Source organism: Pan paniscus, chromosome 20 (assembly GCF_029289425.2).
Source record: "Pan paniscus chromosome 20, NHGRI_mPanPan1-v2.0_pri, whole genome shotgun sequence".
NCBI classification, from domain to species: Eukaryota; Metazoa; Chordata; class Mammalia; order Primates; family Hominidae; genus Pan; species Pan paniscus.
In genome coordinates this window covers 28,294,620-28,322,386 of record NC_073269.2, presented here as the reverse complement: position 1 = coordinate 28,322,386, position 27,767 = coordinate 28,294,620, and the positions used below count along the sequence as shown (strand labels likewise).

Genomic DNA, 27,767 nt, shown 5'->3' with positions numbered 1-27,767 from the left:
AGCTGCCATCTTATGGCTGCAGGGGACGGATGCCGACCTGGGCAAGGAGAACTCAGGGCGCAGATTGTGGAGCTGACTGCAGGGAGGCCTGAGTCCTGCCACAGCCACTTCCCACCAGTTCCAACCAGCCCTTGCCCCTCTCCAGATGTCGGAACCGGCAATCTCACCATTTCTAGGCTTTCAGCGGGTCCTGGCGCCTTTGCTGTGGATCTCCAGTACCTGCAGGTCGCAGGGCCACACAGGCTGGGACTCTAAGTCAGAGGACACAGAGCAGTGAAGACGAGACCTGGAGCTCCATCTGCAGCTAGAGACACAGCCCCCTGCCCTACAACCTGGAAGTCGCTCTGTCTGCTCCAGTTGTGTGTGTGATTGGACAGTTTCCAGTCCAATGTCGCTGACTGGATATCGTTCAAGACCCCACCTTCTCAAGGCCCTGAGTGACACAAGAAGTGATCAGCCTAACACAAGAGAGACAGCCTAAGTTGCAGCCTTTTCAGGGAGGACTTCCTCCCTGAACTGAGCCAGGCCCACCCCAGAACATGGGAAAATTCTCTTTTTTCTTTCTCTTTTTTTTCAATGTATTCAAAATGTGAACCAAAATATTTTATGTATATTAACAATACATAAAATTATTGTTCAAGAGAAAATCAGGCCAGGTCCAGTGGCTCACATCTGTAATCCCACCACTTTGGGAAGCCTAGGCGGGTGGATCGCGAGGTCAGAAGTTCCAAGCCAGCCTGACAAAGGTGGTGAAACACCGTCTGTACGAAAAATACAAAAAGTAGCCGGGCACAGTGGCGGGCGCCTGTAATCCCAGCTACTCAGGAGACTGAGACAGAGAATTGCTTCAACCCGGGAGGTAGAGGTTGCAGTGGGCCCAGATCATGCCACTGCACTCCAGCCTGGGCAACAGAGCAATACTTCATCTCAAAAAATAAATAAATATATACATACAAAAAAGAAGCTGGGGGGCAGGCGCAGTGGCTCATGCCTGTAATACCAGCACTTTCTGAGCCTGAGGCCAGCAGATCACCTGAGGTCAGGAGTTCTAGACCAGCCTGGCCAACATAGTGAAACCCCATCTGTACTAAAAATACAAAAAATAGTTTGGCTTCCTGGTACATGCCTGTAGTCCCAGCTACTCAGGAGACTGAGACTGCAGTTAGCCGAGAGTGTGCCACTGCAGTCCAGCCTGGGTGACAGAGCGAGACTCTGTCTCCAAAAAAAAAAAGTAACACAATATCATCTGTGATTTTGTTCCTTGATGACACTGTCTGTGCCACTCGAGAGCTTTATACAATATGTGAAAGAATGGTAATTCTCTATGACCTTGGCAAAAAGAGGAGACTAAGGATTGTGCTTGTTTTCCTAAGCCTAGCTAGGAGAGAGAGTAACTCTTTTATTGCCTGGTTCAAGGTGTGAGAATCATCATAGCAACTACAAGCTGGGGCAAGATATATGTCACAATTACATCAGTGAGTAGAGAGTAAGCAGAAGAGTCGCATCACCTGGGGCTTGTCTAAAGATGTTACAATCTTTTTTGGAGGAAAGAACCAGACAGGAGAGTCATATCACATCACCTAGGTACCTGGTCAGGGATGCATTAAAATCTATTTCTATAAGATGGCTGCTGGTGGCAGGCAGACTGGGTGCAGTGGCTCATGCCAGTTATCTCAGCCCTTTGGGAGACCAAGGCAAGTGGATCAACTGAGGTCAGGAGTTCGAGACCACACTGGCCAGCATGGTGAAGCCCCACCTCTACTAAAAATACAAAAATAAGCCCAGTGTGGTGATGCATGCCTGTAATCCCAGCTACTTGGGAGGCTAAGGCAGGAGAACCACTAGAACCCAGGAGGCGGAGGTTGCAGTAAGCCAAGATCACGTCACTGCACTCCAACCTGGCTGTCAAAAAAAAAAAAAAAAAAAGAAAGAAAAAAAAGAAAAGATGAGCACAGGCCACAAGTCACATCATCTGGGTGCTGGGCCCAGTGATATGTTACAAAGCTCTCAGTGAGCAACACCCTGAGAGGTGAGACACACACCTGGTGGCTGATCCCAGTGATATGTTACAATCTTTTCTTTGTGCATGAAGCATGTAGGCGAGGACAGTCACATTTCATAGGATATGGATCCAAAACATGTCACAAGGCCACCTGTGGGCAGGGCCCAGGGAGGAGCTTCCCATCCCGTAATGTCAGACCCAATAATATGTAACAATATGCAAAATATGCAAGGTCCAGTCAAAATACGAGTTACATCATCTAGGTGCTGGGTCCAGTGATACATCACAATTCCCTTATGGCAGGGTAGAGGCTGACGAAGAGTCACATCACTACCTAGGTGATGAATGAAAAGGTATTTCATAATACCCTTGTGGTCAGGGCTTACGTAGAAGACTCACATCATCTGGGTGGCAGACCCAGCTATATGTCACAATGCAAAATGTTTGTAGGGCCCAGACAAGAGAAAAGAGTCCCATCACATAGGTGCTCGGCCAAGTGATACATCACAATCCCTTTTTGGTCAGAGTCCAAGCAGTAGAGGAAGTCACATCACCTAAATGCTGCATCCAGCAACATGTCACAATGCCCTGAGAGGACAACCCAGGAAGAAAAGTCACATCACCTTGGTAAAATGCTCAGAAAGATGTTATAATGCTATCTTTTCATAGGGCTCAGGAAGAAAATGAGAGTCAGATAACATAGGAGCTGGGCCCAGCTATATGGCACAATCACTACAGTAGGCAAGGCCTTGGCATGACAGGAGGGTCACATCACATAGGTGCTGGGCCCAGAGATATGTCACATTTCCTACTGTGGACAGGTCCAGAAAGATAAGGAGAGACCTATCATTTAGGCGACTGGCCAAGAGATATGTCAAAATGACCACTTGGGCAGGAATCAAGCAGGAATATCACAACCCTGTGGGCTGTGCCCAGTAATAAGTCACTGTCGCTTCTGTTAGCATGACCCAGGCCCAAAGATATATTGCAATCTAACCTACGGACAAAGCGAAGATAAAAGAGGAGAGTCACATAAAATAGCTGATGGGCAGAAAACTCATATCATCTATGGGCAGGGCGCAGCAATATGTCACAATGTATTATGTAGGCAGGTCCAAGAAAAAAAGTAACATCGCTTTGGTACTTAGTTCATTAATATTTCACCATCTTTCCTGCAGGAAAAAGTAAGAAATAAAAGAAAAAAAAATCAACCATATGCTGTAAAAGGTCACGATTCTTCCTGTGAGCAGAGACCAGGTAACACAAGAGAGTCACATCACCTTTGGGATTGGTGCAAAGACATTCATTCATTCTTTTTTTTGTTTTGTTTTTGTTTTTTGAGATGGAATCTCACTCTATCACCCAGGCTGGAGTGCAGTGGCACGATTTTGGCTCACTGCAACCTCCACCTCCCGAATTCAACCAATTCTCCTGCCTCAGCCTCTTGAGTACCTGGGACTACAGGCACCGGTCACCATGGCTGGCTGCTTTTTGTATTTTTTTTTTTTTTTAGTAGAGACAGGGTTTCACAATATTAAGCAGGCTGGTCTTGTACTCCTGACCTTGTGATCCACTTCCCTCAGCCTCCCAAAGTACTGGGATTACAGGCATGAGTCACCACACCCGGCCACAAAGACATTTCAAAATGCCGCCTATAGGCAAGGCCCAGGCATAAAAATTACATCCCCTGAGTGTCACACCCAGTAATATGTCACAATGGCCCAAGTGTGCAAATCACAGGCAGAAGAGTCACAAATTGTCAATGCAGAGCACAGCGATGTCACAATGTCACCTGAAGGCAAAACCTAAAAGAAGAGAAGAGTCACATAAGCTAGGTGCTGGGTGTAGCAATATGCTACAATTTCTCTGTAAGCAGGGACCAGGCAGAAGATGAGACTCACATCACCTGGATGCTGGGCCCAGTAATATGTCAACCATCTTTCCTGTCTTTATTAAGACCCAGGCAGGAGAAACACATCATCTGGTTGCTGACCACAGCAATATGCCACAGCTTTCCATGTAGGCAGGGTGCAAGCAGAAGATGAGAGTCACATCTCCTAGGTGAGGAATGCAGACACATGCCACAATGTCCCCTGTAGGAAGGGCACAGGTAGGAGACTCTCATCCCTTAGGTGTTGAGTTCAGCAATATGTCACAATACCCAAATATGCGGAGCCTGAAAAAGAGGAGAATCACATCACCTAGATGCTAGGCCAGTAATCTGTCACAATTTCTCTGTGAGCAGAGACCAGGCAGGAGAAGAGAGTAACATCAGTATGGTGATGGACATTGAGTTATGTCACAAGGTCCCCTGCACGCAGTCCCAGAAAAAAAAAGTTATATCACCTGGGTGTTGAACCCAGCAATATGTAACAATGTCTAATGTGATATATTGAGCCCCAATATGGCACAACATGTAAGGCACATTTGGGAGAGTCACATAACATGGGTGCAGGATTCACCCAAAATTGACAATACTTAAAATTTATGGGGTCCCCAAAAAAAGAAGAGTCAAATCACCGAGGTGCTGGATCCAGTGATAAATCACAATCTTACCTTCAGACTGGGACCAGGCAGCAAAATCAAATCACTCAGGTGCTGAACATAGGCATATGTGATAATCACTCCCGCAGGAAGGTCCAGTAATAAATTAACAACCCCACACAGGTCCCAGTTCTAGGTACAAGAATCACCACATTTTCTATGTTGGGTCTAAGTACAGTACTAACAATTTCACCAATGAACTGGATTGGTGCATGAGAGCCTTCATTCCTCCTATAAACTGTGTTTACTCTGGCCCTAAGCCCAGGTAAATTTTTCATGGGTCCAGATAGAATTTTCACCTGCTAAAGAACTGGATTTAGAAATAAGTCATCATTCCAACTCTGGCTGGTTGTTCACATATGACAGTCACAATTTTAACTGTGGATTGTATTATGGTGACAATTCTAACAATTGGTGGGGTGTGCACATGAGAACCACAATCTCACCTGTGTGCTGAACCCTGGAATGACACTCACTGTACCACAAGAGATGTGTATAGTATACAAGAAAGTGGTAATTTCCTATGACTTTGTACAAAAAAGGAGACCGAGGATCTTAATCATTACCCTAGGCCTAGCTATAAAAGACAACACCTCTCCTATTAGATGGTTTGAGGTGTGAGAGTCACCATTGCACCTGTGAGCTAGACCAAAATATATTTTACAATCCCACCTGTGAACAGGCAGAAAGGAGGAGAGTAACATCACCTGGGTTTTTGGCCAAGAATACATCACAATCTTTCCTGAGGGCAGGGACCAGACAGGAGTGTCACATCACTTTAATACTCAGCCAGGAATATGTTACAGCCTTCTCCTGAAAGCAGGACAGGCAGCAGTGACATCACCTAGGTGCCGAGCCCAGCAATAGGTAACAATGCTTTCTATGGTAAAGGGCCATGCAAGAAAGACACATTGTCTGGTACCTGGGCCTAGTGATAATTTTTCTGTGGGCAGAGTGTAGGCAAAAATGGAGAGTCACATCTCCTAGGTGATTGATGCAGAGATATGTCACAAGGCCCTCTGTAGAAAGGGCCCAAGCAGAAGCCTCCCCTTTTATAGGTGTTGGGGCTAGTAATATGTCCTAACTTGCAAAATATTCAGGGCTTAGGAAAAAAAAGCAAATTCACGTAACCTGAGTGCAGATCTTAGCAATATGTCACAATGCAACTTGTGCACAGCACCAAGGCAAGAAAAAAAGACTCCCATCACCTAAGTGGAAAGCCCAGCCATATGTCACAATGCCACCTGAGGGCAACACCAAGGCTGGAAAAAGAGTCACTTCTTTTGAGGTGCAGAGTCAAGAGATATGTCACAATCTCATCTGTGGGCTGGGCTAAGGCAGAAAAGTCAAATCACTAAAATGCTTAGCAGACACATTCAATCACATCTGAAAGAAAGTCCAGGAATGAGATTAGAAATTCCATATGTGTCCACGTTCTAGATATGGGAGTCAATACCTCCTGTATATTGGGTCTAAGTACATGAGTAACAATCTCAATAGCTGACAGAATTTTTGCAAGAGAGCCAAAATTTCTTCTGCAGACTGTCAGTGCAGTCACAGCCTCATATGTGTGCTGAAATTTGGTCTGAGAGTCACCAGTCCACCTGTTGACCAGGCCCATGTATGAGACTCAATTCTGCAACCATCAACAGACTCCATATTTGAGATTCAGAGCCTCAACAGTGGGATATGTTTGTGTGGGAGAATGACAGTCTTTACTGTTGTCTGAGTGTGCATGCAAGAGACACTATCCACCTGTGTGCTGTGTACTCCTATGACATTATCTGTGTCACCTGAGGGCTTCATACAATAGGCAACAGTGGTGATCCTCTGTGACCTTCATACAAGAAGGAAATCCAGAACCTTTTCTGTGGTTCTAAGCCCAGAGTCAATATCTCTCTAATTGGCTGAGTCCAGATAATAGAGTCCTCACCTTCCTATGAGCTAGGTTTAGAAATGAGTCACCATCTCAACTGCGGCCAGATGTTCACATATGACAGTCAAAGTTCCAACTGTGGAGTGCATTCATGTGAGATTCAGGACCTCACCCAGTGGGCTCTCTCCATGTGTGAGGGTGACAATTCTAAAGGTTGGTGGGCTGTGCATAGGACAAATGCAATCTCATCTGCATAGTGGACCCTGTTATGACATTCTCTATAACACACTAGGGCTTTACAGATGTGAGAGTGGTAATTCTCTATGACATTTGTACAGAAAGAAGAGCCAGGATCTTCTTTGTTTTCCTAAGCATAGCTGTGAGCAACATTATCTCTCCTACTGGCTTCTTTGAGGTATGAGAGTCATCATTACATCTGCGTGCTTTGTCAAGTTATATGTCACAATTCCACCTGTGGGTAGAGAACAAGCACAAGAGTCACATCAACTGTGTGCTGGGCCAGGGTTATGTCACAATCTTCCCTGAGAGCATGCACCAGGCAGAAGAGTCACATCATAGGGTTCTCAACCAGAGATGTTACAATCCTCTCCTGAAAGCAGGACACGGAAAAAAGAGTAAGATCACCTGCATGCTGGGCTCAGATATATGTCACAAGACTCACTGTGGGCAAAGTCCAGAAGGACAGACAAAACACCTGGTTGCTTGACCCAGCAATATGTCACAATCTTCTCTATGGGCAGAATGCAGGCAGAAGTAGAGGGTTTCATCTCCCAGGTGATGGATTAAAAAAATACATCCCAAGGCTCTCTGTGGGAAGGGCTCAGGGAGAAACTTTCCAACCCCTAGGTGTTTGCTTCAGTGATATGTCACAATAACCAAAATATGCAGGTTTCAGGCAAGTGAGGAAAGTCATATAACCTAGGTGCTTGGTCCAGAAATCTGTCACAATCTTTTTTTTTTTTTTTGGCAGTGCTCAAGCAGAATAGAAAAGTCACATCACCAAGATAATGAATGAAAAGATGTATTAGAATATTTCTGTGGGAGGGCCCATGCAGGAAAGTCGCATCACCATGTTGTTGGACCCAGAGATATGTTGAAATAAATGATTCCAGCCAGGTGTGGTGGCACCTGTCTATAATCTCAGCACTGTGGGAGGCTAAGACAGTCAAATCACCTGAGGTCAGGAGTTTGAGAACTGCCTGACCAACATGGAGAAGCCCCGTCACTATCAAAAATACAAAATTAGGTGGGAGTGGTGGTGCATGCCTGTAATTCCAGCTACTCGGGAGGCTGAGCCAAGAGAATTGCTTGAACCCGAGAGGTGGAGGTTGTGGTGAGCTGAGATGGTGCCATTGCACTCCAGCCTAGGCAACAAGAGCAAAACTCCATCTCAAAACAATTAATTAATTAATTAAAAGAAATACGTGATGCATGCAGATCTCAGGCAGGAGAGGAGAGTAACACCATGTAGGTGATGGATGCACCTAAATGCACATCACAATTTCCCCTTAAGCACACCCCAAGCAGTAGCAGAGAGTCACATCACCTAGGTTCTTGGTCCAGCAGTATTTCACAATACCCCTGAGGGGATGGCCTAGGCAAACAAGTCACATTACCTAGGTGAGAAGCCTAGAGACATGTCACAATGTCTCTTGTGGGTAGGGCTCATAGACAAAAGGAGAGATATAGCCTAGGTGCTGGGCTCAGCTTTATATTCCAATCACCCCAGTTGGAAGTCAAGAATGAAGAGGAGTCACATCACATAGGAGCTATGTCACGTGGCATATCACAATTCCCACTGTGGACAAACCCCAGAAGAAAAGAGTCACATCATCTAGGTGGGAGGCACAAACATATATCACAGTGACTCCTGTGTGCAGGGACCAGGCAAAATAATTACATCACTGTTTTGCTTGCCCCAGCAATAAGTCACTCTCTATTCTGTGGGCATGGCCCCGGCAGAAGAGGAATGTCACATCACGTAGGTATAAAGGGCATTTACCTGAGCTTGGTCTATAGGAGAGATTGTAATGGGTCAAGAAATATGTCACAATGCTCCCTGTAGTCAGGATTCAGGCAGAGGACTCACATCATCTTAGTGCTAGGCCCAGCAGTATGTCTCAATGCCTTCTAAGGGCAGAGCCAAAACAAAAGAAGTTACATCACCTTAGTATTAGGGACAGTCATATGTCATAATCTCTTTTCTAAGCAGAACCTTAAAAAAAGAAAAATGTCACATCAGCTAGGTGCTGGACCCAATAGTATGTCCCAATACCCCCTGTGATTAGGGAACAGGCAGGAAAAGTAAATCACATTTCCAGGGTGATTGGTGAAGACATACAGTACAATCCCCTCTGTAGACAGGTCCAGGATGAAGCGTTACATCACCTGGGTGTTGGACTCAGCAATGTTACAATGGCCTATGTTTAGGGCAAAAGCAAAAGATTCACATAACACAGACCCAGCAATATGTCACAATACACCTGTGGGTAGCACCAAGGCAGAAGAGGAGACTCAAACCACCTGGGTGCAACACCCTGCGATATGTCACAATGACCCTTGTGGGCTGTATCAAGGCAGAATAGAATCACATTACCAAGGGTCTGGGTCCTTGGCTGGTGATACAGCACTGTGAACTGGGCCCAGGAAAAAGAGACAAATAACTCAGATGCTGGGCCAAGGTGTATGTCACAAGACATTTGTAGAAAGGTCTTGTGATGACATTAACAATTACACACATGTCCTGAGTCAAGGGATAAGAATCAACACCTCCTGTATGTTGGGTCTAAGTACAGGGGTTACAGTCTCAATGGTGGACTGGATTTGTGCATGAGAGCCTCAATTTCCTTTGCAAAGTATGTGCCTTAGGCTGGGCATGGTGGCTTACACCTGTAATCCCACCACCTTGGGAGGCCGAGGTGGGCAGATCACTTGAGGTCAGGAGTTCGAGACCAGCCTGACCAACATGGTCAAACCCCATCTCTACTAAAAATACAAAAAATTAGCCTGCGTGGTGGTGGGCATCTGTAATCCCAGCTACTCGGGAGGCTGAGGCAGGAGACTCACTTGAACCCAGGAGGCAGAAGTTGCAGTGAGCCAAGATCACACCACTGCACTCTAGTCTGGGTAAGAAGAGCGAAACTCCATCTCAAAATAAATAAATAAATTATTCTCCTTAGTGAGGTTACAGTCACAAAGGTGTGTTGAATTTTGGTTACAGAGTCACTAACCCGAGGCCAGGCATGGTGGTCATGCCTGTAATCCCAACACTTTGGGAGGCCGAGGTGGGCAGATCATGAGGTCAGGAGTTTGAGACCAGTCTGGCCAACATGGTGAAACCCTGTCTCTAGTAAAAATGCAAAAATTAGCCAGGCATTGTGGCATGCACCTGTAGTCCCAGCTACTCTGAAGGCTGAGGTGAAAGAATCGCTTGAACCTGGTAGGTGGAGGTTGCAGTGAGCCGAGATCATGCCACTGCACTCCAGCCTGGGTGACAGAGCGAGACTCTTTCTCAAAGAAAAAAGTCACTAACCCAACTGTGGACAAAATCCACAAATGAGAGTCAATTTTCCAATTCAACTATCTCCAAAAGTGAGGTTCAGAACCTCAAAAGTAGGCTGTATTTAAGTGGATGACAATCTTTGCTATTGACTGGGTGTGAATATAAGTTTCACAATCTCACCTGTGTGCTTGGCCATGTAAGGGCACTCTCTTGAGGGCTGTATATGGTATGCATGAGAGTTGCAACCTGCTCTGAGAATGTTGTGCTGCTCTGGACCCATGATCTTATAGAGTTACCATCTCAAATGTGGCCACATGTTCACAAATGATAGTCAGTTTTGTGGGGGTTTTTTTGGTTTTTTTGTTTGTTTGTTTGTTTGTTTTTGAGACGGAGTCTCACTGTTGCCCAGGCTGGAGTGCAGTGGCACGATCTCAGCTCACTGCAGACTCCATCCCCCAGGTTCATGCCATTCTTCTGCCTCAGCCTCCCAAGTGGCTGGGACTACAGGCGCCCACCACCTCACCTGGCTAATTTTTTGTATTTTTAGTAGAGATGGGGTTTCACCACGTTAGCCAGGATGGTCTCGATCTCCTGACCTCGTGATCCGCCCACCTCAGCCTCCCAAAGTGCTGGGATTACAGGCGTAAGCCATCGCGCCTGGCCGATAGTCACAGTTTTAACTGTGGCCTGAATCTGTGCATGAGAATTATGACCTCATCAGTGGGCTTTTCCATGTGTGAGGATGACAATTCTAAAAATTGGTAGGGTGTGTTTACATGAAACATGATCTGTCTGCTGGGTCCTATGATGACATGCTCTGGACCATCCGAGTGCTTTATACAATATACAAGAGAGTGGTAATTCTCTATAACCTTCATACAGAGAGGAGACCCGGGATTTTACTCCTTTTTGTAAGCCTAGCTGTGAGAGACAGTATCTCTTCTATTGACCGGTAAGAGGTATTAGTTATCATCAGACCTGTGAGCTGGGCTGAGATGTAGGTTACCAACGAACTTCTTGGCAGAAATCATGCCAGAGAGTGACGTCACCTGGATGCTGGGCCACTGATATGTAATTTCTTTTCCCTGAGGACTGTGACAAGGCAGGAGAGTCACATCATCTGGGTTCTCAACCAGTGACGTGTTACAATTTTCTCCTGAAAGTTATGCACATTCAGAAGAGACACATCACTTGGTGGCTGGGGCCTGAAGTATGTCACAATCTTTCCTGTGGGCAGGGTGCAGATAGAAAAGGCATCACATCTTTTATGTAATGGATACAGATATGTGTCACAAGAAACCCTGTGGACAGGACGAGGCCAAAGTCTCCCATTCTTCTAGGTGTTTGGACATGAGAAATGTCCCAATACCCAAAATACGTGGTTGCTAGACAGAAGAGTCGCATCACCTAAGTTCTGGTTTCAGTGGTAAGTCACAATCTTTCCTTCTGACAGGGTTCAGGGAGGAGTCATATCACTTAGGCGATTAGCAAAAATAAATGTCCTAATAACCCCATGCTCATGATCCTTGTGAGAGAGCTGAATCACCCATGTGTTAACCCCAGCAACATATCAAAATATACAATTTATGCAGTGTCCAGGCAGGAGAAGACAGTATCTTCACCTACGTGTTAAGCCCAGTGATACATCACAATACCTTCTCTGACAGAGTCCAAGCAATGGAGAAGAGTCTTATTACCTAGGTGCTCAGTCAAAAAATGTGTCACGGCCGGGCGTGGTGGCTCACGCCTGTAATCCCAGCACTTTGGGAGGCTGAGGCGGGCGGATCATGAGGTCAGGAGATCGAGACCATCCTGGCTAACACAGTGAAACCCCGCCTCTACTAAAAATACAAAAAACTAGCCGGACGTGGTGGTGGGCGCCTGTAGTCCCAGCTACTCGGGAGGCTGAGGCAGGAGAATGGCATGAGCCCGGGAGGTGGAGCTTGCAGTGAGCCGAGATCGCGCCACTGCACTCCAGCCTGGGCGACAGAGCGAGACTCCGTCTCAAAAAAAAAAAAAAAAGTGTCACAAAAATCACCGAGCAGAAGGCCCAGGCAGGAGAGTCAGTCAAATTACCTAAATGAGGGGCTCAGAAATATGTTGCAACGACCTCTGTGGGTAGGACTCAGGAAAAACAGGAGAGTCACATAACCTAGGGGCTGAGTAAAGCTATATGACACAGTCGCCCAAATTGATCGGCCCAGGCAAATGAAGAGTCTTATCACATAAGTGCTGGGCCAAGTGATGTGTCACAATCCTCATTATGGACAGTTCCCAAGAAGAAGAGTCACATCATCTAGGTGATGGGCCTAGAGATGTCACAGTAAGCGGTGTGGGCTGGAATCATGCAGAAGAATCGCATCACTTGTGTGTTAAGCCTAGCGGTAAGTCACTCTCTTTTCTGTGGGCATGGACCAGGCAGGAGAAGAAAGTCATAACATCTAGGTGTTAGGCCCAGAGATAGGTCACGATCTCTACTATTGGCAAAGCCCTGGTTAAAAAAAAAGAGAGTCACCAGGCACAGTAGCTCACACCTGTAATCCCAGTACTTTGGGGGGCCGAAGTGGGCAGATACCTGAGGTCAGGAATTCGAGACCAGCCTGACCAACATGAAGAAACCCTGTCTCTACTAAAAATACAAAAAATTAGCTGGGCGTGGTGGTGCAGGCCTGTAATCCCAGCTACTTGGGAGGCTGAGGCAGTAGAATCGCTTGAACCTGGGAGGCGGAGGTTGCGGTTAGCCGAGATTGCGCCATTGCATTCCAGCCTGGGAAACAAGAGTGAAACTCCATCAAAAACAAAACAAAAAACCCACAAAGGAAAGTCACATCAAACAGCTGATTGGCCAAGAGATCTATCACAATTCCCCCAGTAGGCAGGGTTTAGGCAAGAGACAAATTACATTGGTTCTGGCACTGCAATATGTCACAATGTCTTTTAAGGGCAGGACCAGGCAAAATAACTTTGCTGATGGGCCTAGTGATATGTCAGTTTTTTGGGGGGTAGAATCTAAGAAGAAGAGACAAGTCACATCAGCTTGGTGCTGAAACCAGCAATATGTATTATTATCCCCTAGTGAACAAGGACCAGGCAGGTGAAAAGATTCACATCACCTGGGTGATTGGCACAAAGACATGTCACAATATCACTGGAAGGCAGTGGCCTGGCAGGAGAGTTACATCACCTGGGTATTGAAACCGGCTATACTTCACAATAGCCTAAGTAGACAGGGCACAGGTGGCAGAGTTCCATCACCTGGGTGCTGAGCCCAAGGATATGTCACAATGTTCTTGTGGGCAAGGCTCAGGCAGGAGAGAAACAATTTCTAATTGCTGGGTCCAGTGATGTCACAATCTTCTCTGTGGGAAGAATGCAGGCAGAAGAGGAAAGTCACATCTTTCTAGGTAATAAAACCAGAAGACAGGCCACAAAGCATCCTGTGGGCAGGGCCCAGGCAGGAGTCTCTCATCCCCTAGGTGTCAGGCCAAGAGATTTGTCACAATACTCATAATATTCCATGCCCTGGCAATAAAGGTAAGTTACATCACCTAAGTGCTAATTCCAGGGATATGTCACAATTTCTCTTTCATCAAGGCCCAGGCATAAGTGGAGAGTCATACCACCTGGGTGATGAATGAAAAGATACATCAACATACCCCTGTAGGCAAAGCCCACGCAGGAGAGTTACATCACCTAGGTGTTGGCCCCAACGATGTGTTAAAATACATAATGTATGCAGGGTTTAGGCAGGAGAAAAGAATAACGTCACCTAGGATCCTGGCCAAGCAATATATCAAACTTTCTTTTTGGTTGTATTTCAGGCAGTAGAGGAGAGTCACATCACCTGGGTTCCCAGTCCAGCAATATGTCACAATGCCCCTTGTGAAAATAACTGAAGGATAAGAGGAGAGTAACATAACCTAGGGGCTAGGCCAAGCTATGTGTCACAATCACACCTGTAAGCAGGGCCCAGGCATGAGAGGAGAGTCACATCAAGTAAGTACTGGGCCATGCAATATATCACAATCCCCATATGGCAGGTCCCAGGAAGATATCACCTAGGTGCTGGGCCCAGAAACTTGTGACAATGTCTCTTATAGGCAAACACAGGGTAGGAGAGCGGAGGGGATAACATCAAACATCTGATGAGCCAAGTGATATGTTACAATGCCCCCTGTGGGCAGGGTCCAGGCTGAAGACACACATCACCTCGGCATTGGGCCCATGAATGTTACAGTGCTTTCTGAGGGCAGGCCCAAGGCAAAAGAGTAATATCATTATGCTGCTGGGCCCAGCAGTTTGTTACAATCTCTGCAGCAGGTGGAACCTAAAAGAAGAGTCACACCAGCTAGGTATGGGGCCTAGCAATACATCACAAGATGTTTTGTGAGAAGAAACCAGGCAGTAAAAGGGAGTCACATCACCTGGGTGATGAGCACAAAGATATGTGACAATGGCTCCTGCAGGCAGAACCCAAACAAGAGAGTTACACTACCTGAGTTTTAGACCCAGCAGTATGTCACACTGTCACAATGACCCATGTGAGCAAAGCAGAGGCAGGAGAGTAACATAAACTAGGGGGGAGGGCAGCAATATTTCACAATGTTCACTGTGGATGGCACCAAAGCAGGAGAGAAAACTCCCATCCCCTGGGTGCAAGGCACAGTGATATGTCCAAATGCCCCATGTGGAAAGCACAGAGGCAAGACAATGGAGTCACATCACCTAGTTTCTGGTCCAGCGATATGTCACGATTCATCTGTGGGTTAAATCCAGACAGGAGAGTAAACTCACTCAGGTTCTACACAGAAGCATCTGTCACAGTCACACGTGCAGGAAGGTCCAAGATGAGATTAACAATCCTGTGCATATCCTGCTTCTGTGTGCAGCAGCAAGGCATGAGAGGAGACTGACATTACTGGGTGCAAGGCTCTGAGATATATTACAATGTCTTTTTCAAGTAGCACCAAGGCGGAACAGAGTTACATCACCTAGGTGCTGGGTCCAGCAGTGTGGCACAATCCTATTTGTAGGCTGGGCCAATTCTGAAGAATCACATTACTAAGGTGCTGGGCAGAAGTGTGTGCCAAAATCACACCTGCAGGAAAGACCAGGGATGACATTAACAATCCTGTATATACCCCAATTCTTGGTATGAAAGTCAACACCTCCTGTATGTTGGATCTAAGCACACAAGTCACAATTTTTAGAATGAAATGAATCACTGAATGAGAGACTCAATCCCTCTTACTGGCTGTGTCACCTTAGTGGAATCACAGACTAATAGGTGTGTTCAATCTTGGTCTGAAAGTCACCAACTTACCTTTGGACTGAATTCACTTATGAGAGTAAATTTTCCAACTTGTGACTGTCTCTGCACATGAGATTCAGAACCTCCAGTGGACTGTGTTCATGTGAAAAGATGAAAATCTTTACTGTTGGTGAGGTGTGCATATAAGAAACAATCTCACCTTTGTGCTGTGTGCCCTGGGATAACACGTTTGTAACACTCGAGGGCATTATACAATATGTTAGAGTGCGGCAATTCTTTATGATCTTCATAAAAAGAGAAGACCAAGGAAGTGACTCATTTATCTAAGTCGAGCTATGAGAGACAGTGTTTCTTCCAATAGCTGACTAGAGGTATGAGAGTCATCATTCCACTTATAAGCTGACTATAGTATATGTCACCATTTAACCTGTAGGTAGGGAGTTAGGAGGAGAGTCACATCACCTGGGATTTCAGCCAAGGATATCTTCCCTGAGGGAAGGAACCAAGCAGCAGTGTCACATCACCTAGGTGCTCAGCCAGGGATATGTTACAATTCTCTCCTGAAAGCACAGCACAGGCAACAGAGTCACAGCACTGTCACAATGCTCCCTGGGGGCAAGACAGAGGCAGAAGAGCCAAATCACCTTGTGTCTGGTTCCAGGGATATGTCACAATCTTTCCTGTGCAGGGCAGGGTGCAGGCAAGAAATGTCACATCTTTTACGTCATGGATGCAGATATATGTCACAAGGTCCCTGTGGGCAGAGCCCAGGCAGGAGCACGCAATCCCATAGGTGGTAGGTCTAGTAATATTTTACAGTACTCAAAATATGTGAGGCGCAGGAAAAACAGGTGAATCATATCACCTAGGTGCTGGGCCTAGTGATATGCCACAATCCTCCCTTCCGGCAGGGCCCAGGCAGAAAAAGAGAATTACATCACCTAGGTGATGAATGAAAAGATATAACACCTCTGTGGGCAGGGCCCATACAGGAGATTTACATCACCAAGGTATTAGAACCAGCCACATGTCAATACACAATGTACAAGAGAAACCAGGCAGGAGAGGAGAGTCACATCACCTAGGTTCTGGACCCAGAAATATATAACAGTCCCTTCTTGGGAAAAGCCCAGGAAGTAGAGAAAAGTCACATCACCTGGACATTACTCACAGTGATATGTCCAATGCCCTCTGTGAAAAGCACTAAGGCAAAAGAATAGATTCACATCACCTAAATGCTGGGTCGAGCAATATGGCACAACCCCGTCTATACACTGGGCCCAGGCAGGAGAGTCAAATCACTCAGTTGCTGGGCAGAATTGTATGTCACAATCACATCTGGATGAAGGTGGAGGTATGAGATTAACAATTTCACACATTTTTTTAGTTCTAGGTATGAGACATAATACCCTCTGTATGTTGGGTATAAGTACATGAATGAGTCTCAATGACGGTCTGGATTTGTGTATGAAAACCTCAATCCCGCCTGCAAATTGTGCCATTTATTGACGTCAACAACTCACACGTGTGCTGAATCTTGGTCTCAGAGACACTAACCTCTCTATGGACTGAATTAACATGACATTCAATTTTCCAACTTTTGACTGCAGCTGGGTATGAGATTCAGAAACTCAACATTGAGCTGTGTTTATGTGGAAGGATGACAGTCTTTACTGTTGGCAGGCTATGCATATGAGTGTCACAACCTCCCCTGTGTGCTGAGTTCTGTTAGGACATTCTCTGTACCTCTTGACAACTTTACACAGTATGTGAGAGAGTGTTAATTCTTTATGACCTTCATACAAAGAGGAGGCCCAGGATATTACTCATTTTCCTGACCCTGGCTATGAGAGAAACTACATCTGCTACTGGTTGTTTAGAGGTATGAGAGTCATTATTGCACGTGTAAGTTTGGACAAGATATGCATCACAATCCCACCAGTGAATAGGTATTGACCAGTAGACTCACATCACCGCATTTTGGGGCAGTGATATGTCACAATCTTCTCTGAGGGCAGGGATAAGGCAGAAGTGCCACACCCACACATGGGTGCTTGATTAGGGTTATGTTAAAATCTCCCCCTGAAAGCAGAATACAGTCAGCAGAGTCACATCACCTAGATGCTAGGCCCAGTGATATGTTACAATGATCTGTGGGCAAGGACCAGGCAGGAAAAACAGATCACCTGATTGCTGAGACTGGTGATTCATCACAATCTTCCCAGTGGTCAGGGTGCAGGCAGAAAAGGGGGGTTAAATCTCCTAGATAATGAATGCAAAGATATTTCACAAGCCCACTTATGTGCTGGGCTCAGGCAGAAGCCTCCCATTTCATGGGTGTTGAACTCAATGATACGTCACTATACGCAAAATATGCCAGAAACAAGAAAAATAAAAGGGTCACATCACCTAGGTGATGGAAAGGAGACATGTCATAATACTTCCATGGGCAGTTCCCATGTCATAAAGTTGTATCACCTAAGTGCCGAATCCAGGCATATGTCACAACACACAATGCATGCAGGGCTTAGGCAGAAGAGGAGAGTCATAACACGTAGGTGGTGAGTCCAGCAACACATCATAATCCCTGCTTGGGCAAAGCCCAATCCATAGAGAACTATGAGTCACATCACCTATGTACTGGGCTCAACAATATGTCACACTACCCTTTATGGGGAGGGCCCATGCAAGAGAGTCACATCATCTAAATTATGGGCCCAAAAATATGTCAAAATGCTATGAGTATGGCTCAGGAAAATGAAAGAATCACATGACCTAGGGTTTAGGCCCAACTATATGTAACAAACACCCCAGTTCGCAGAGCACATGCATGAGCAAAGAGTCACATCACCTAGGTGCTGGGCCCAGTGATATGTAATAATACTTTTTTTGCAGTCCCCAGGCAGAAGAGGAGTGTCACATCACCTAGGTGATTAATAGAAAGATATTTCATAATACTTCTGTGGGCGGGGCCCTTGCAGGAGAGTTGTATTACCTAGGTGTTAGACCCAGTGATATGTCTCAACACACAATGTGTGCAGGTCCCAGACTGGAGAGGAGAGTCACCTCATCTAGGTTCTTGACCCAGTGATATGCCACAATCCCTTTTTGGACAGAGACCAAAGAGTAGAGTCACATCACCTAGATTTTGGGCCCAGCAATATGTCACAATATCCCAAGAAGAGGGTCCAAACAAAAGAGACACATAGGCCGGGCATGGTGGCTCACGCCTGTAATCCCAGCACTTTGGGAGGTCAAGGCAGGTGGATCACTTGAGGTCAGGAATTTGAGACCAGCCTGGCCAACATGGTGAAACCTCATCTCTACTAAAAATACAAAAAGTAGCTGACTGTGGCGGTGCATGCCTATAATCCCAGCTACTCATGAGGCTGAGGCAGTTGAATCACTTCAACCCAGGAGGTGGAGGTTGCAGTGAGCCAAGATTTTGCCACTGCACTCCAGCCTGGGTGACAGAGCCAGACTCCATCTCGAAAAAAGAGAGTCACATCACCTAATTAAGTGTCTCAGAGTTAAGACACAGTGCCCCTCATGGGTAGGGCTCAGGAAGAAGTGTGAAGTCACATATAATCTTTGAGCTAGGCCCAGCAATGTGTCAAAATCACTCCAGTGGGTAGGGCCCAGGCCTAAGAAAAGAGTCATATCACGTAGGTGCTTGGCCAAGCAATACGTCACAATCCCCACTATGGACAGGTCCCAGGGAGAAGAGAGTCACACAGTCTCAGCGATGGACCCAGATATATGTTACAGTGACTTCTGGGAGTCAGCAGAAGAATCAAATCACCTGTATGCTAAACTCAGGAATAAGTCACTCTCTCTTCTGTGGGCAAGGCCCGGCTGAAGAGGAGAGTTACATCACCTTGGTGCTGGACCCAAATATATGTCACAGTCTCTTTTTGGGCAACGTTCAGGTAAGAGAGAAGAGTCACATAATAGTTAAAGGGGGCCAAGCACAATGGCTCACACCTGTAATCCCATCACTTTAAGAGGTTTAGGCGGGCGGACTGGCTGAGGTCAGGAGTTTGAGACCAGCCTGGCCAACATGGTGAAACCCTGTCTCTACTAAATATAGAAAAATTAGATGGGCCTGGTGGTGTGTACCTGTAATCCCAGCTACTAGGGAGGCTGAGGCAGGAGAATCGCTTGAACCTGCGAGGTGAAGGTTGTAGTGAGCCAAGATTGTACCACTGCACTCCAGCCTGGGCAAAAGAACGAGACTCTTTCTCAAAAAAAAGAAAAAAAAAAAAAAAGCTTAAATATCTGTCCTTTTCAGACAATAAACATGTCATTTAAATATTTCCATGAGAGATAATTTAATAAACAACCATATGTGAACATTTCTAGAAAGTGTCAAGTTCCATGTCATAAAATTTTGCATTAAACTTGGATATCTAGACAACAGAATACAGAACAGAGATATCCACCATTACAAATTCTAGACTTTGAAAAAAAGAGGAGCTGATGGTTTGAGAAATATATACAATGCACCAATTAATCTATCATATTTGCTTGTGGAAATGTATTCACTTTGTATAGCCATAATGGAAAAAAGATTTTTCCTATTTCTCTTCTCTGGTAGCATTCTCAAAGCAAACCCCTGGGGTTCTATTTAAAATTACACAACCAGAAAAAAACATAAATTTAACAAATAAAACATATCACTAGATTTTTCTGAAATATACCTTTCATAGTCGTTGACTTTTTAAACATCTTTTAAGCTCTTCTGATGAAATGTAATTTACAGTTATTAAAAAACTGAAATTGGGCCGGGTGTGGTGGCTCACGCTTGTAATCCCAGCACTTTGGGAAGCTGAGGTGGGCAGATCATAAGGTCAGGAGTTCCAGACCAGCCTGGCCAACACAGTGAAACCCCGTCTCTACTGAAAATAGAAAAATTAGCTGGGCATGCTGGTGGGCGCCTGTAATCCCAGCTACTCGGGAGGCTGAGGCAGGAGAACAGCTTGAACCCGGGAGGCGGAGGTTGTGGTGAGCCAAGATTGTGCCACTGCACTCCAGCCTGGGCGACAGAGCTAGACTCCATCTCAAAAAAAAAAAAAAAAGCGAAATTGAAATAAGTGAAAAAATCTTTCCAAGGTGACAATCTCAGGAAGTGGCAGTGCTGATTGGGACACAAACATGTCTGACTCCACTGTCAAGTCAGACAATAATATCACTCAAAATATTCTGTCATCCCCATCCTGCCCATTAAATTACTCAGTGACCACCTTCCCAGGAGACACTTTGTACCCCACTGTGAGTCTCAGGTACATTTTGCTTGCAGGTTCTTGCATTGCCTTACTGGGATGGGATCTTCTTGTCCTTTGGAAAAAATTTTATTTCAAGAATCCAGAGAACAAAAATCATTTCTGCCTTTTCTCATCAATGCGAACATCTGATTGTCTCATCACCAATGTGTCTACTAAAAATAAAAATCAGGTTGAGAGGCCAGGCATGGTAGCTCACACCTGTAATCCCTGCACTTTGAGAGCCCCAGGCAGATGGACCACCTGAGGTCATGAGTTAGAGACCAGCCTGGCAAACATAATGAAACCCCGTATGTACTAAAAATACAAAAAATTAGGCCGGGCGCCGTGGTTCATGCCTGTAACCCCAAATCTTTGGGAGGGCGAGGCAGTGGATAATCTGAGGTCAGGAGTTCGAGAACAGCCTGGGCAACATGGCGAAACCCTGTCTCTACTAAAAATACAATTAGCTGGGCGTGGTGGCACGCACCTGTCTACTCAGGAGGCTGAGGCAGGAGAATGGTTTGAAACCGGGAGGCAGAGGTTTCAGTGAGCCGACATCATGCCACCGCACTCCAGCCTGGATGACAGAGCAAGACTCTGTCTCCCAAAAACACAAAACAAACAAACAAAAATTCAAAAAATTAGCCGGCCTTGACAGCAGGCGCTTGTAATCCCAGCTACTCAGGACGCTGAGGTAGGAGAATTGGTTGAACCCAGGAGGTGAAGATTGTAGTGAGCCAAGATAACGACACTGCACTCCAGCCTGGGCAACAAGAGCGAAACTCCGTCTCAAAAAAAAAAAAAAAAAAATCGGCCCAGCACGGTGGCTCAGGCCTGTAATCCCAGCACTTTGGGAGGCTGAGGCGGGCAGATCACGAGGTCAGGAGATCAAGACCATCCTGGCTAACACGGTGAAACCCCGTCTCTACTAAATATACAAAAAATTAGCCGGGCGTGATGGCGGGCGCCTGTAGTCCCAGCTACTCGGAAGGCTGAGGCAGGAGATTGGCGTGAACCCGGGAGGCGGAGCTTGCAGTGAGCCGAGGAGATCGCGCCACTGCCCTCCAGCCTGGGTGACAGAGCAAGACTCTGTCTCAAAAAAAAAAAAAAAAAAAAAATTAGCTTGAGAAAAAACTTCTTAACTGTTTACACACTTGTTCATTTTTATGTCATTGGGGGAAGACCTCTCAATATATTTCAGAGTCAAGAAGTAAAATTTTTTTAAAATAATTTTTTAAAGGGTACACTCTGAGGCTGGGCACAGTGGCTCATGCCTATAATCCCAGCTACTCGGGAGGCTACGGTGGGAGAATCACTTGAACCTGGGAAGTGGAGATTGTAGTGAGCCGAGACTGCACCACTGCACTCTAGCCTGGGAAAGAGAGTGAGACTCCATCTCACAAAAAAAAAAAAAAAAAAAAAAGGAAATGAAATATCCGCACCAGCAACATTAATACAAAAAGTTCTATTAAACAATGACACCCACTCAAATGTCACCTCTTCTATAAAGCCCTCCTTGATATTCCCACTGCTATGTTAGTGGCAGAATTGATCACTATTACCTTACAGCTCAATACCTTATAAGTCTTTTTATGTACAAGTATTATTCTCCAGAATAAATTAATTTTTTACACACCTATCCATGCTAATGAACTATAAACTCCTACACGGCAGGTATGTAGAACCCTGTTCATCTGTGTAATCCAAATTTCTGATACATAATAGGTGTCATACACACATAAAATCAAAACGCTATCAGGGAATTATTGGAAAAGCTAACAAATTATTTTTTTAACTTTTAAGTTAAGGGTACATTGCAAATTTTTTACATAGGTAAATGTGTGTCATGGGGGTTTGTTGTGCAGATTACTTCATCACCCAAGTATTAAGCCTACTACCCATTAGTTATTTTTCCTGATCCTCTCCGTCCTCCAATAGGCTCTAGTATGTGTTGTTCCCCTCTACGGGTCTATGTGTTCCCATTATTTAACTCCCACTTATAATGAGAACATGTGGTATTTAGTTTTCCTGTGTTAGTTTGCTAAGAATAATGGCTTACAGTTCTATCCACATTCCTGCAATGGACATAATCTCATTTTTTTTAATGGATGCACAGTACTCCATGTTTTATATGTACATTTTCTTTATCCAGTCTATCACTGATAGGCATTTAGGTTGATTCCATGTCTTTGCTATTGTGAATTGTGCTGCAGTGCACATACGCATGCATGTGTCTTTATAATAGAATAATTCACATTGCTTTGGGTAAATACCCAATAATGGATTGCTGGGTCAAATGGTATTCCTGTCTTGAGGTCTTCAGGGAGTTCCCACCATGTCTTCCATAATGGTTGAACTAATTTACACTCCCACCAACAGTGTATAAGCATTCCTTTGTGAAAAAATAATTTTAATTTTCTAAGAGGTTAGCTTTTTAGACAAATAGTACACAAGGAAATTTTCCACAGGCCTAGGCCATCCAGTTGCTCTTCTGAGAAGCTACACTCTTACTCCTCAGGCTGTCCTCTAAGAGACGACTCAGGGGATGATATTCATTAGACACTCCAAGATATATGGCCACTGTGGGTATGTTGGGTTATCCCAGACAGTTCTGAAACTCATTACCAAGAATAGACTAAAGGGCTGCTGTAAAGGCCCTGTAATTTCTCCAAAGCAAAACTTCCAAAGACGTACTAGTAGGGTGTGTGTGCCTAGGGAAGATAAAAGGAGAGGCGCAGACTTTTTTTTTTTTTTTTTTAAAGTGGAGTTCCAGAGGATTATTTTCTATTTTTTTTCTCACGTAAAATGTTTATAGACTTGGGAGGCTGAGGCGGATAAATCATCTGAGGTCAGGAGTTCGAGACCAGCCTGGCCAACAAGACAAAACCCACTCTCTACTCAAAATATAAAAATTAGCAGGGCACGGTGGTGGCAGCCTATAGTCCCAGCTACTTGGGAGGCTGAGGCAGGAGAATCACTTGAACCTGGGAGGCGGAGGCTGCAGTGACTGAGATCATGCCATTGCACTCCAGCATGGGCAACAAGAATGAAACTCTGTCTCCAAAAAAAAAGCGTTTACAAACAGAAAACAAATCTTTAAAAACCTGCCATCCACTGCAGTGTAAAAACATGATTAACAATTAAAACACTGTGGCCGGGCGCGGTGGCTCACGCCTGTAATCCCAGTACTTTGGGAGGCCGAGGCGGGCGGATCACGAGGTCAGGAGATCGAGACCATCCTAGCTAACACGGTAAAACCCCGTCTCTACTAAAAATAGAAAAAATTAGCCGGGCGTGGTGGCGGGCGCCTGTAGTCCCAGCTACTCGGGAGGCTGAGGCAGGAGAATGGCGTGAACCCAGGAGGCGGAGCTTGCAGTGAGCTGAGATCGGGCCACTGCACTCCAGCCTGGGTGAAAGAGCAAGACTCCGTCTCAAAAAAAAAAAAAAAAACAATTAAAACACTGTGTCTGAAACGCACAATAAAGGACAAATAGTTGATAGTGTTGTAAATTGGAGAGAGGAAGTTGTTTGTCCTCATTTCCTACATTTGAGAATGTAGGAAAGAAAGTGGAAATTTGTAATTTTACTGCAAGCCTTAGTTAAGCTAGGGGAAGAGGGTAGTGGATTAGAAGAAGTCCTGCTTGCCATACATTAGGAAGTCACAGAGGAAAACCAAAACCAGTCCTCCTCCTGTGGAGTGTTAAAGTAATTAAAAAGCAGGAAATTAGACTGAAGTGGCCCTAGTGCCCTGTGTTCATAAGTAAAAAATGTAAAACCTAACTCGAGTTTATATCTTATAAATTACTATTTTAGGCGGAAACAAAATTCAATCATAATTGAATTTTATTAACCAATCATAAACCTGCAATTAACCTCTGATTACTTAACCAGGAAATTTCCACCTGAATCATACAAATAAGGTGACTACATAACTAACCAATTCTTACATTTGGTTTGCCTTCTCACACGCCCTTTATAAAACCCTTTGCTTTATGTCTCTCAGGTGGGCCACATACTATGGCTGGGGTGCTTTCCATTTCACCAATCACGGCTCAAATAACCTCTTTAAGGTTTTAACCCCGACTCCCTTTAATTTTTAAGAGAAGAGGCTTGGCGCAGTGCCTCATGCTCCTAATCTTAGCACTTTGGGGGCCAAGGCTGGCGGATCACTTGAGGCCAGGAGTTCCAGACCACCTTCCGCCATGGCGAAACCACTTCTCTACTAGAAATACAAAAATTAGCCGGGCGGGGTGGCGCAGGTCTGTAATCCCAGCTTCTCGGGAGGCTGAGGCACGAGAATCACCTGAGCCTGAGAGGCGGAGGTTGCCGTGATCACGCACTGCACTTCAGCCTGGGCGACAGAGCAAGACTCCGTCTCAAACAAAATGTTTAACAAAAGACACTGGGAGCCCCATAGGCTGCAGTTCTTCCCACGCAAACACCGGGTCGGGATTCTGCTCTTATGACCCGCCTGGCATCCCTGAACAACCTGGGAAATACTCGAGGCTGCGTGAAGAGCTGCTCAGGGGGCTCCAGACATGGCCCCGCACGGACGGGGCTGGACGCTGGGGTCCCGGCTGTGGGCCCAGCCGCCATCTTGCGGCCAGAGGGGCCTGGGACGGAGCTGCGCCAGCGGGGACTCAGGTCGGCGACCTGGGAGCGGACTGTGGAGAGGCCGGTCCTGCTGGTTTCACAGCCTGGTCTCCCTTCTCGGGTTGCCCAACCCCGCACACTCACCCTTTCCCAGGTTCCAGGATGTCCTGGCTGTGCGTCTCCCTGCAGATCATAGGTCAACAGAGGTTGTGACAGAGTCACCAGGGGCTAAGGTGGAGGACGCGGAACAGTAGAGACGAATCCCAAACTCTGGCGGGAGCAAGAGGTAAAGACCCCGCCGAATGTCGGAAGCCACGCCCTCCTCTCCGGCTGCGCCCCTGATTGGGCGGTTCCCGCGCCAGCGCCACTGATTGGATAAAGCAACAGCATTCTCCGCATACCACGACCCGCCCCGCTAGTTATTAGGGCATTTTACGGATAGTAAAGGTAAGGTAACATGCACAGCGAATTACAGCTAATTAAGAAGTAAGCTGAGACATGAAATGCACTTGCTCTTTTCCTTACCTGGGTCTTGTATAATGCATCTTATTTGCTACTTAAGGGTAAGAAAGAACATTTGGACTTTTTTTTTTTTTTGAGACCGAGTTTCCGTCTCATTGCCCTGGCTCAAGTGCAGTGGTGCGATCTTGGCTTACTGCAACCTCCTCCTCCCAGGTGCAAATGATTTTCTTGCCTCAGCCTCCGGAGTAGCTGGGATTACAGGCGCATGCCACCACGCCCGGGTACTTTTTGTATTTTTAGTAGAGATGAGGTTTCACCATGTTGGCCAGGCTGCTCTCGAACTCCAGATCCCAGGTGTTCCGCCCGCCTCAACCTCCCAAAGTGCTGGGATTACAGGCATGAGCCACCGCGCCCTGCCCATTTGGACATTTTTAAATCATTTTCATAATGCGGGAAAGACCCTCATCCCATCCCTGAGCGCCTCTCTCACCATGCCGTACCACACTGCTGACCACATCGTGGGATGGCCATTAGAAATAAGGCGGGGGTGGGAGGCAGCCCAGGCTGAGAATGGTTTAGAAAGAATTATGTTACCGGGCCGGGCACGGTGGCTCACGCCTGTAATCCCGGCACTTTGGGAGGCTGAGGTGGGCTGATCACGAGGTCAGGAGTTCGAGACTAGCCTGACCAACATGGTGAAACCTCGTCTCTACTAAAAATACAAAAATTAACCGGGCGTGGTGGCGCACGCCTATAATCCCAGCTACTCAGGAGGCTGAGGCAGGAGAACTGCTTGCACCCGGGAGGCAGAGGTTGCAGTGAGCCCAAATTATGCCACTGCACTCCAGCCTGGGCGGTAGAGCAAGACTCCATCTCAAAAAAAAAAAAAAGAAAGAAAGAAAGAAAGAAAGAATTATGTTACCAAAATTTGTTCATCTTAGAAAGGCTCCTCAGTCATTCCGTGTGAAGTGGCTATTCCAGGGTAATTGTGCCCTGACTACGCTGCATTTCAGTTTGACTTCTCTTTTTTAAAATCACTGGATTACTCTCACTAATGGGGATATTTAATTTTCTAATCGAACATGGCCAACTGTCCTTTGTGGATTTCCTGATTTGATTTGCTAGTTTAGACCCTGGAGGTAGGGGTGAGGAAATATTGGGTCACATCAGAATACCTTATCACACTTAGAAGATATATAGGAATTTCTTAATAATATCTAACAGTTTTCTCAATACGCATTATATTTAACAGTGATAGCTTACAGGGCAAGAAGGGGACACAGAGGACACAACCTTAGAATTTTAATTTGGTCATAAGTGTTTTGTTTTGTTTTTGGAGACAAGGTCTCACTCTGGTGCTCTGGCTGGAATGCACTGGCACAACCATAGCTCATAATTTGGTTGTAACAGTTCTTTAAAAAATATTGTTGGCTGGGTTTGATGGCTAACACCTGTAATCCAAACACTTTGGAAAGCCATGGTGGAATGATTGCTTAAGCCCAGGGGTTCAAGACCAGTCTGGGCAATGTAGTGAGACTCAGTCTCTACAAAAATTTAGAAAATTGGCCTTGTGTGGTGTTGCCTGCCTATAGTCCCACCTACTCAAGAGGCTGAGGTAGAAGGACCACTGGAGGTTGAGGCTGCAGTGACCCATCATTCAGCCACTACACTTCAGCCTGGATGACAGAGTGAGACCTCTATGTGTACACACACACACACATATATATATATACACACACACAAACATATATATACACATATATATATACACACACATATATTTATACACCCTATATATATAATCAAAATAATATGTATGTTTGCCAGGCATGGTAGCTTACACCTGTAATCCCTGCATTTTGGGAGGCAGAGGTGGGCAGATCACCTGAGGTCAGGAGTTCGAGACCAGCCTGCCCAAAATGGTAAAACCCCAACTCTGCTAAACATACAAAAATTAGCCCAGCGTGGTGGCACGCGTCTATAATCCCAGTTATTTGGGAGGCTGAGGCAGGAGGATTGCTTGAACCTGGGAGGCAGAGGTTGCAGTGAGCCGAGATTGCACCATTGCACTCCAGCCTGGGCAACACAGCACGACTCTGTCTTAAAAAAAAAAAAAAAAAGTATGTTGAAAGAAATTTAAGCACAGAAGAAAAGTGAAAGACGATGGTGGGGAATGTGATAAAAGGTGAGTGTAGCTGCTACAGCTCGGTGAGATTTGGTTTCCATCTTAA

The 27,767-nt window shown here is 45.7% G+C and overlaps 1 long non-coding RNA gene across 2 annotated transcripts; it reads right to left on the bottom strand.

Annotated features, from left to right (window-relative positions):
- Positions 1–752: 752 nt before the first annotated feature.
- Positions 753–26,804, bottom strand: LOC106634095 (uncharacterized). Of its 2 annotated transcripts, XR_010110871.1 has the most exons (4): positions 25,219–26,804; positions 14,740–15,043; positions 13,130–13,304; positions 8,230–8,573 (listed from the first exon to the last, which is right to left on the bottom strand). It is a non-coding gene; the product is annotated as an uncharacterized LOC106634095 (long non-coding RNA). The 2 variants fall into 2 exon arrangements; XR_008622033.2 differs by lacking the exons at positions 8,230–8,573; positions 13,130–13,304; positions 14,740–15,043 and adding exons at positions 753–3,807; positions 3,904–4,178.
- Between the last annotated feature and the right edge of the window lie 963 nt (positions 26,805–27,767).